We start from the raw sequence: 10,746 nt of genomic DNA on the forward strand, positions 1-10,746 counted from the left end.
ACACATCTGATTTTATTTTGGCCAACAGGTTCATTTTGCCAATTGACCAGAGACAGCCTTTAATAACTCAAAAACAGGGTGTGCTGTTAAAGAGAATGAGGGTTGGAGAAGAAGCAAGGTGAGGGACATTGGGGATGGAAAGTCAGCATCTATACAAGTGGGAGTAGAATATAGAATGTTTTGAGGGAAGTGGGCAAATGTCCATTACCAAACAGATTACAGTTCTGAAAGGAAAAGTTAAGTGTTGTTATAATGATTGACAACTAGAATCCATCCTTTTTGTTAAAGGGGCCCCTAATTTTCCTTAAGATCCTACACCTCCTCCATTCACAGCCTGTTAGCTTCAAGTGGAGTTTCAGGGGTGGATAGGTGACTCGTGTTGGCCAGTGGGAGCCTCTGAATCCCTCTGAGCACAGTGATTGGTTCAAAATGGACACATGATCAACTTGGATCCAATGAGATCCAATTCTGGGACTTTTGTCAGAAAAGAGACAATTTTTTGAGACAATTTTTCCTTCTGCTGGACTTATGGAGAAACTAGGATATGATCCTGGAGCTGCTTGCACTATCTTGCCACCACTAAGATGGAGTCTCACTGAGAGTAAAGCCAACAGAAAGAAAACAAGGGCCAAGAGATGGAGAGAGGAAGACCATGTTCTGTGAGGGACTGGACCTCTTTGTGCCTAGAATTTCCTGTCCTAATGGTCAGTAAAATCTCTTTTTGGCTCAGACCATCTTCAGTTGGGTTTTCTGATGATTGCAACTAGAGATTTATATCCATAGCAGTTAGAACCTGCATAGACTAAAGAGGGCCATGGGCAAGAGATGGTCCATATGACAGAAATGAGATCTCAGCAACAGAACGATGCACTTTAAAAAAGAGGCCACATCCTGAGATGAATAAAAAATATTATTTTTAAAGGTCTAGTCCTCATAAAAACACTATGTAGTCTTCTCAGGCTCATAAGCTAAGATATAAGATGAAAATAAAAATATGTTCAGAAATTGACAAAGTTACAGAGAAAAGTCCTATGTGTAGATTGAAGGTGATAATAGATAGCTACAGAATAAAATGACAAAATCATAAAACAATGTCTCCAGGAATTGATTTTTTTTGAATGTCTTACAATACAGTGGAAAGAGCACAGGGCTTAGATCCAGAAGTTCCAAATTGAAGACTTGGCTCCTGCCATTTTCTAGCCTTGTAACCTGGTCATCTAACCCCTCTAAGCCTCAGTTTCTTTACCTGTAAAATGGGGATAACTGTACCTTGTCTCAAGTTTATGTAAAGTTTAAATAATTCTATTTATGAATATACATAATGCAGCCAACATACTGACTGACCCATAAACAAAGGACAAAAGAGCTCTTTTCCCCCAAACGTATATAAGGCAGCACTGCATTTCACAGGCAGTTTCTCACTTAATCCCTCACTTCAACCCTACACACAAGGTAGCTACTATCATTACTCCATTTCACAGATGAGGAAACTGATACACACAAATTAGTCAGTAAGCATAACTAACCACAGAGCTCTAGAGCTGGGGTTTGAATCGGGTCTGTTTGACTCCCTAGTGTCTACTTTTAATGACCTCAATAAATAAGCACTATTTAATATTATTTTATTATTATATTTAAATGCATAGAAAAGTGAGAGAAAGAGAGAGACAGAGACAGAGACAGAGAAAGGAAGTAAACACCCCGTTTGGAAGTGAAAGCTGAAGATCAGCTACTGGCACATTCAAAAAGCAATGCTCCCAGGTGAAGAGTGGAATTTGTACCCTGTAATTACCCTGACCATGCTTGATGGCCTTCATCCTTTATCTTTATCTGACTGCTTCCCTGCCATCGTATCAGCTCTTTAAGCTACATAAGGAATTATCTCCTGACAGGCATAGTATATTATTTAGAAAATTACAAGTTCCTTCTTGGAAATGGGCAGAATTGATCTAACTAAATTGTTATTATTATTTTTAAAATAATCTATCCTAAAAGTGGGAGCAGCAGTATAAGTCTGTTCCTTTCCTAGAATTCTAGGAACATACCTGTATTTGAGTCTTTCTTCCTTTCCATATATTTCCTTGTATCTCTCTCTCTCTCTACTTTAGGAACCCAGAGAAATAGAACATAACATTTCTGTGCATTATTACCTGGTCATAGCTAGGCAGATACAGAAGAAATTTATTTCTGCAGCACAGTAATAAGTGGTTCTCTTTAATCTATATTCAGGGAGGAAGATTTGATTCTATTTTTGTCATATATTTTCACCAACTGTGCAATCTTTTACAAGCTGCCAGGAAGATTAACCCTACTCCCACAAAGCTTGGACAGAAAAATCAGAGAATATTACCTTGAATTGCTTCAGTTTTCTTCTTCCAGGGAGAAGGCAGAAAGCACTTCAAATATCTCACTTTGGTTAATTTCAGCAAACATGGTCGGCTGTTCTGTGCCAGGCACTATGCTCAATGCTAGGGATAAATTTATGAATAAGACCCAGCCGCTGTCCCAAGGAACTCACAGTGCCTAAAACAAGTGTGTGTGTGTGTTTGTGTGTGGGTGTTGTAGGGGGGGTGCTTCCATTCCTCAGCCCTTCTAGTTGAGTAGATACAATGTGTTTTTAGGAACACAGAATCAAAATAGATCTGATAGTATTGAGAAAAGATGCTCATTACCTACATTTTTGTAACCAGATAGCCCTTGAATCTATACCAGCTGCCTCATGAATAAGTCCTCTTCCACTGAGACTTCCATGGCCAGGGTTACTTTCACATTCCTTTATCTATTGAGTACCTATTATATACCAAATACTCTTGGAAACACTGGATGTACCTTGGGGGAAAAAACCATTGTGCATGGCCCTTGCCTGGTGGGTCTTGCAATTCATTGTGGGAGATAGAACAAACATGTAAGCAAATAAATAGATGTATAGTTATAAAATTGCTCAATATTATCTGGGAATCTGGGTTACAATGCTAAAGAGTCACAGTGAGGAATGAGGGAACCTCCTTCCTAGGGTGTTCCTGAGGAAGGCCTCTCGGGGGAGGTGACATTTAAGCCCAGATCTGAATGATAAAACGGAGCCAGTCACTTGAAGACTGAAGGGAAGAGAGAAAGGAACAGCATGTGTGAGGGCCCTGAGGTAGATAGAACAAAGCATTTTGCATTGAAGAACTGAAAGTCTAGTTTGAAATCCTCCATGATATCCCTATGTGACTTTGCGGGGTCACATTTTCACCTTTTCTTATTTAGTTACGTTATACAACCTTTGTAATTTCAATACATTATTGGAATTGTTGGAGAAAATCTGCCTGGAGGTTTTCATTCAGTGAAAAAGTTCCAGCCTGAAGAAATAATGACAGCTCCACTGAATGTATATTGAGTTTGCAGCCAATACTCTTTCTGTATTGCTCTGTAATGATGCGTAATTTCCTCAGTTAAATACACTTTGGAAAAGTTTGCAATGCACCCCCATACAAAAGGTAGACATTAGTCTAAGACTCCTTTGCAATATCTGTTTTTCACCTCAAGATCTCTCCCACTTGGTTTGGCTCATTGGCTGCATCTATACCAGGCTAGGACATCGACGGGGGTGTGGGATGGCAAACCCACTTCCAAAGGCTGATTTTTTTTTTTTTTAATATTTTATTTATTTATTTATTTTTGGCTGTATTGGGTCTTTGTTTCTGTGCGAGGGCTTTCTCCAGTTGCGGCAAGCGGGGGCCACTCTTCATCGCGGTGCGCGGGCCTCTCACTATCGCGGCCTCTCTTGTTGCGGAGCCCGGGCTCCCGACGCGCAGGCTCAGTAGTTGTGGCTCACGGGCCTAGCTGCTCCGTGGCATGTGGGATCCTCCCAGACCAGGGCTCGAACCCGTGTCCCCTGCATTGGCAGGCGGACTCTCAACCACTGCGCCACCAGGGAAGCCCCCAAAGGCTGATATTTTATCTAAGTGATTTTATGTTTAAGAAATGCACTGAAATTCATTCAGTTACAGTGGAACGAATTCTTTTTTACCTTGCTCTTTTGGAATCTTGTAAACCCAACCGTTGTCACTTTTCCTCAGTCATAAAATTAAGCCCCCAGATGAATAGAGCTGAATATGGGCTCAGTCACGGATCCTCCGTCCACACAGCACAGGGTGATTGCATCACTAGACACCAGACTTAATGCCCTTAATGGAGCCTCCCAATGTTTAAGGCCCAAGGGAACAAACGCTGACCTAAGCTCTGCCTTCCTCTCCACACCCGGCTCCCCATGGGAAGTCATCAAATTAAAGGGCAGAGGGATGCAAAACAGCCACGCCAAAGTGGTCTGGCTGAGTTCATCAGTCAAGGCCAACTCCTCTGTTCTTCCCCTCTGGTTGTAGGGCTGCTGTGCACCCAGCCTAGGGGATGCTCTCCACTCGGCACCCCTCACCCCTGTCTCGGAAGGCCACACGCATTTTGAAGCTGCTCGCCCTGCAGTAAATAAGGCTGAAGGGGATCCTGTCTGAATGATAAATAGTACTGACCCTCTGCATGCACCTGTCACAAATGAAGACAAAATATCAGAACAACAGAAAGGGAAGGCGCTTGCTTGCACTGTATGCATGCAGGACTTACTCCAGTTTATCTACGTCTGAAGATCTGCATATGCTCCTCTCTCCTCTAGTAAGCTGTAGGGGCCTACAAGGCACACAGCATCCATTCTCTCTCTGTCTCTGTCTGTCTCTAGGTTCGCTAACAAACTGAGCAGTAAGTACAGAGTTTCCATGAACCCCCTGCCCCCACTCTTGCACAGCTTCCCCACTATCAGCATCCTGCACCAGATCGGTGCATTTGTTACAATCCGAGACGCTACACTGACTGTCATTATCACCCAAAGCCCACACTGACATTAGGGTGCACTCCTGGGGTTATATATTCCATTGGTTTTGACCAGTGTATGATAACATGTATCCACCATCGCAGTATCTTACAGAGTCGTCTCACTGCCCTAAACATCCTCCGTACTCCACCTATTCATCCCTCTCGCCCCCTGGCCTCTGGGAACCACTGATCTTTTCACTGTCTCCATTATCTTGCATTTTCCAGAATGTCATATAGTTGGAATCGTGCGATATGTAGCCTTTGCAGACGGACTTCTTTCACTGAGCGTTATGCATTTAAGGCTCCTCCATGTCTTTTCATGGCATTCATTCTCTTTTTCACTAGCAGTGAGCACAGAGCCTCACACAGAGGAGGTACTCAACTGGCATTTGTTGAGTAAATGGCTTGATAAAGGAGCAAACGAATGAGTGTAGTTCTTGGAGTTCCTTTGATGACTGCTGACGGAGGCCTGGTCAGTGCAGGCCCTCTGCCGGGCATCTTCAGACAATAAGAACGTTTGCATGGGCCCTCTAAAAATATTTCTCATTTTATCATACCAGCAGTCATGAAAAGTAGGAGAACAGGTATTTCGCTTATTATCCCCATTTTAACGAGATCAGAAAACTCAGATTCAGAGAGGTAAAGTAACTCATCCAAATTCCCTGTGCTGGAGAGCAGCAGAGCCAGCGCTGGCCTCTGGAACTCTCTGATGTACTTGATGTCTTTATCCTATACAGAGTCTCCCCTGAAGCCAGGCTCTTGGTCATTCAAACTAGCGGATAGTAAACAAGAAACTAATTCATGCTGAGATAGTGACAGGTGAGGGCTAAAAGCCACCCAATCCCAATCTTGTTATTCAGGGGAGCGCATCTTCTCACAAAAAAAGAGAACCCCAATTTTCCTTTCACCACAAGCAAAACTATTGTTGGAATTGAGCTCTGGGGAAGGAAACTTGAACAAGGATCTATGAGCAGCTCATACTCATTCAACAGCAAAGAATGCACTGCTGGGCTTCCTCTGCTCGTGTTAGAGATCAAAAGAGCTTCAAGAATCTAGGCCCAAATTCATTTCAGATCTGCAGTGTGATGGGCCATCAGGGGGACAATGAACTTCTGGGAGTGATGCCTGGTTATGAGTGAGTTATGAATGAGGCTTATGAAGGTCCCTGCCGTGAAATCCAAGGCCATCTGGAGTTCCTTCATTCATTCCCAGATCTTAGCTGTTAGCCTTTATCTGGTCCCTGAGAGCCTCATGCTAATATGTAACTGTGCTGTGTAAATCCCGTGGGTATCCCAGTTTCCTCAAAGTCAACATTTCCAAAATACCACACAAATAATCCTCTCCTTATCCTGTATTTTCTTTCCCTGCCAGTGACATCATCATCTATCCAGTCACCCAAACCAGAAACCAAGCCCATATTTTTGTTTGATTCCTCCGTCATCCCAAATCCAATTAGTCACCAAGTCCTTACTCTCAAATCTCTCCACTTTCCATTTGCATTGCCGCAGCTGCATTGCCTCCTGACTAAACGGGCATAGAACATTCCTAACTGCCCTCCACCTCGGCCACTCACCTTGCCCTTAAGTCCATCCTCCACCTGGTGGCCAGAGTAAGCCATCTACAAACCTAAATGTCCATTGACAGAGGAATGGATGAAGAAGATGTGGTATACAGATACAACGGAATACTACTCAGCCATAAAAAAGAATGAAATAACGCCATTTGCAGCAACGTGGATGGACCTAGAGATTATCATACTAAGTGAAGTAAGTCAGACAAAGACAAATATCATATGATGTCACTTATATGTGGAATCTAAAAAATGATACAAATGAAGTTATTTACAAAATAGAAACAGACTCAGACTTAGAAAACAAACTTAAGGTTACCAAAGGGGAAAGGTGGGGGAGGGTTAAATTAGGAGGTTGGCATTAACCACTTATAACTACATATACAATAGATAATCAACAAGGACTTACTGTAAAGCATAGAGAACTCTACTCAGTACTCTGTAATAACCTATGAGAAAAGAAACTGAAAAAGAATAGATATATGTATAACTAAACCACCTTGCTATACACCTGAAACTAACATAACACTGTAAATCAAATATACTCCAATATAAAATAACAATTTTTAAAAAAAAGCACATTGGGTCACACCAGCCCTTGCTCAAAACTCTTCAGTGGCTCAGTGTGGACCATGATGTGACGGGTTGTGACCTGCCTGCCCAACTGGACTCATCTGGCTTCAGGCCCTAAAGATTCCGGGAAGCCTATGATGGTTGATTTCCTATATACACACCCTGCTCTTTCCTATCTCCGTGTCTTTGCTCCCTTTCCTTGAGATACTTTTGCACGTTTCCTCACCCAGCAAACTCTTTCTCATCCTTAAACTCATGCTTCCATAACCCATTACGCAAATCTCTCTTCTTGTTCTACTACATTGAAATTATTTGTTTATGTATCTGTTGCCCTCTAGAGCTAAGATCTTCGAGTACAGGAGGCATCTACTCATCCCTTTACTTTAACCACCTTTTGTATTGTACTCATCACCTTACACAGCGACAGCCCCAACAAATTTTCAAGCTTTGAGAAAGCAGGGTGATGTTTCTTACCTTTGTTTCCCCTCATGCCCAACACATGGTATATGTTTGGATCTATCTGTCCACATCTACTCATTTGTTCAACAAATCCTTATTAAGGTCCTATTTTTTCCATCACTGTTCTTTGCAGAATATAAGATGTTGCTCCAGTTCTTAAAGGTCTTACACACTAAATAATATAAGCAGCGCTTTTTAATACTGAGTTGGTGGTTCTGATATCTTGATTAAGTGGGAAATAGCTCCCTTGCCCCTCACCCTCTCCATGGCATTTACTCTTTCCAACACAAGACTATTCACTCTTTGCCAACAGATGCCATAGTGAAAATAAGAAAACATGATGTGTGAAAACACAAAGGTGAACCTTGACTCTGGGTAAAAGATATGAACAGTTAGTTCACAAAAACAGGAAGTCGGGCACTAATTAATATTAGTCATATTAATGAAAAGGCATACCACTTAGCTAAGAAACTGAAATTGCACCAATGAACAATTTTTCTCACTTATTTAGTTCGTAAAATTTTTTGAAGATTCATGATAAAAATTGTGGGGAAATATGCAATATGGGTAGGGAGTGTAAATTGGTACATCTTTTTGGAGGGCCTGTTATCCATCAAATTTGAAGACAAATTTGGGTCATATGAAGACCCAACAGGTCCACTGATAGGAAATTCTTATGTGAGCAAAGAGTGTAGATTCAAAGATGTTCACTGCATCATTGTTTGAAATAAGGAAAAACTGGGAGTGAACTAAATGTCCACCAGAAGGAGACTGGGTACATTTTGGTGCGTCCACATAATGAAGGCTATCACAGGAAAGACATAGATTGTATGACATGGAAAGATGTTCAGCATATATTGTTAAATAAAAAAAGATAACAAATTGTGGAAAAGTGCATGCATTTATTTTGCTTGTTTATTTTGTTTTTGTAAAATATGTCATTCTACACAATTACACATATTGTTTGGAAGGCTATACACAAAACTCTAGTGATTATTTCAGAACAGTGGGATGAGGGAGGGAGAAATTTTTTATTTTTACTTTTTACAATTTTTGCTTTGTGTTGCTGGAAATTTTTTTTTCAGGCATGTCAGCAGACTGTCAGAGCTCCCTCGGGCGATGTGGGTCCCCCACTGCTGCAAAGTCAATCACGTTTGTCTTTGGGAAGGCAATTCCCTCTTCTACAGACTTGCCCTGGATTCAGGACCCTCGTCCCCCACAGACATCCTCACACTCGAAGATCCTACTTTCCTCTGGAGACCCTCCCACTGCCCTTGTTCGTACATCTGCGGGCAGCACAGAGGAAATTAGCCAATGGCTCAGTCTCGTCACATCTGCATTTACAAAGGACAATGCAGGTTGATGGCCATAAATAGCACAAAAGCCAGCCTTTCAAGAAGGGCGTGGGGCCAGCAGAGTTTCCTAGGACAGTCCGTTCCTGAATCACTCAGGGAGCATCTTAAAAATGGGCTCCTCTGAGCCCCTCCCTCGAACACTGAATCGGAGGGTGGGGTCTGGAAATCTGCATTTTATAAGCTCCCCCCACCTCCCCTTGTGATTCTCTTGCCCACTGAAGCTCCATAGCCCCAGCAGCAGAGGGGGAGAGGAGAGGAGAGGAGGGGACGGAGAGGAGGGGAGGAGAGGAGGAGAGGGGAGGGGAGGGGAGGGGTGGGGAGGGGCGGGGCGGGGCGGGGAAGGGAGAGGAGAAGAGAGTGTGGCGGCCGGACACTTTCCCATGCCCCTCCACAACTTCTACCTTTATTCTGTACACACAGGAAGACCCACCCTGTTTCCTGATAATATCAGCCCAGGAAGCTTTAAGTCTTGACTTTGAGAGTCCCACAAAGACCCTGTATAGAGAAGAGAGAAGAAATGCCAAAGGGTGGGAAGCTAGCACCACTTTGTAACAATAAATTTCTATCCATAGATGCATTTATCTGTAGATTTATCTATATCTGGGGAGCATCTCTCCGGCATGGTCCTTCCTGCGCTGACTTCCATCACGATAGCCAGAAGGGCTGATCACCACCAATTATCTATTTAACAGGAATAAAATTTTAAAACAATCAACATTTGATCCTTAAATGGCATCTGAAGAGCCAGCTTTGACCATAACCCCAGTGGATGGCCATCAAATGCTATGTTAACACAAGAGGCTCTTAGTTTTTAAAGGCAACGATGGCATCTTAGAGTAAGAAGACTAAGGGTAGAGCCCTGGGACTGCTACTCTCCACTTGCTAATATATCAGAAACAAACAAACAACAAGCAAACAAAGCTACTAATGGAGATGGTGCCAGAGTAGCTTCTCCCTGTTTCTGGAGGGTCTGGATCGTAAAATACTGGAAGCTCAGATTTGCCCTTGGGGAGAGCCTTCCTTTGTTCTCTAGGTCAGTGGTTCTGAAAATTGGCTGCATTCGGGGCCTATCAAGATATTTATTCCCATCTTCCATCACCAGAGACTCTGATGTCCTTGGTCTGGGGTGCGGTCTGGGCACTGGGATTATTTTTAAAGCTCCCCAGCTGATGTAGTGCAGCCAAAGTTGAGCCAACTGCTTTTAAGAGAGAGTCTTTTTAGATCCACAGAAGGAAGGCAAGACGTCCCCTCCAGGTAGCCCTGAGCCAGGGGATAATTCTAGCACAGTTGCTTCAGGCTGAGCCGGTGAACACATCGCAGCCCATGCCGGGGGCACTCTGTGTCACATCCCAGGAACCCACCCCCTTTTTCTGCTGTAGCTTCATCGGGTAGTTCAGTGTGAACTTGACACTCCCACCTCAAGGACTACACTCTTTCAGCGTTCTGTCTCAGACCTTCTCAGAGCAAAAGGAGCACGCAGCTGATGCAGGAGAGAGCGGGCATGCAGCGCGCGGGTTCAAACTGTGTCCTTTGGACAATAAAGGGAAGAGTGACTCCTAAGGTTTGGAGAACTGGGGTTGCAATGGCTGTGTGGCTTTTCACAAATCCTTTAACCTCTCCAATTCATAGTCTCCTTATCTGTGAGTAGAGCTAATCATATTTAATATGGACTCTTGTCTTCAGCATTAAACAACATACAGAATGTGAAAAAGTACTTGGTTAAAAGGAGGTGCTCTAAACATTAAAAATATTTACCTTACTTCCAACTCAAATAACCCTGTAAGATAATTAAGGCAGTCCATGTTGTCATCGTCTTGTGGGGCTAAAGCAAATCTAGAAAGTTGAAGTGACAGATCTCAAATTTCAAAGGGTATCAATGGCAAAACCAGGTCAGGAACTCAGATCTCTTGGCTACTACCAGTCACTTCCTTTTCCCTATTTTGT

The sequence above is a fragment of the Balaenoptera acutorostrata genome, chromosome 10 (genome assembly GCF_949987535.1).
Source record: "Balaenoptera acutorostrata chromosome 10, mBalAcu1.1, whole genome shotgun sequence".
Taxonomy (NCBI): domain Eukaryota; kingdom Metazoa; phylum Chordata; class Mammalia; order Artiodactyla; family Balaenopteridae; genus Balaenoptera; species Balaenoptera acutorostrata.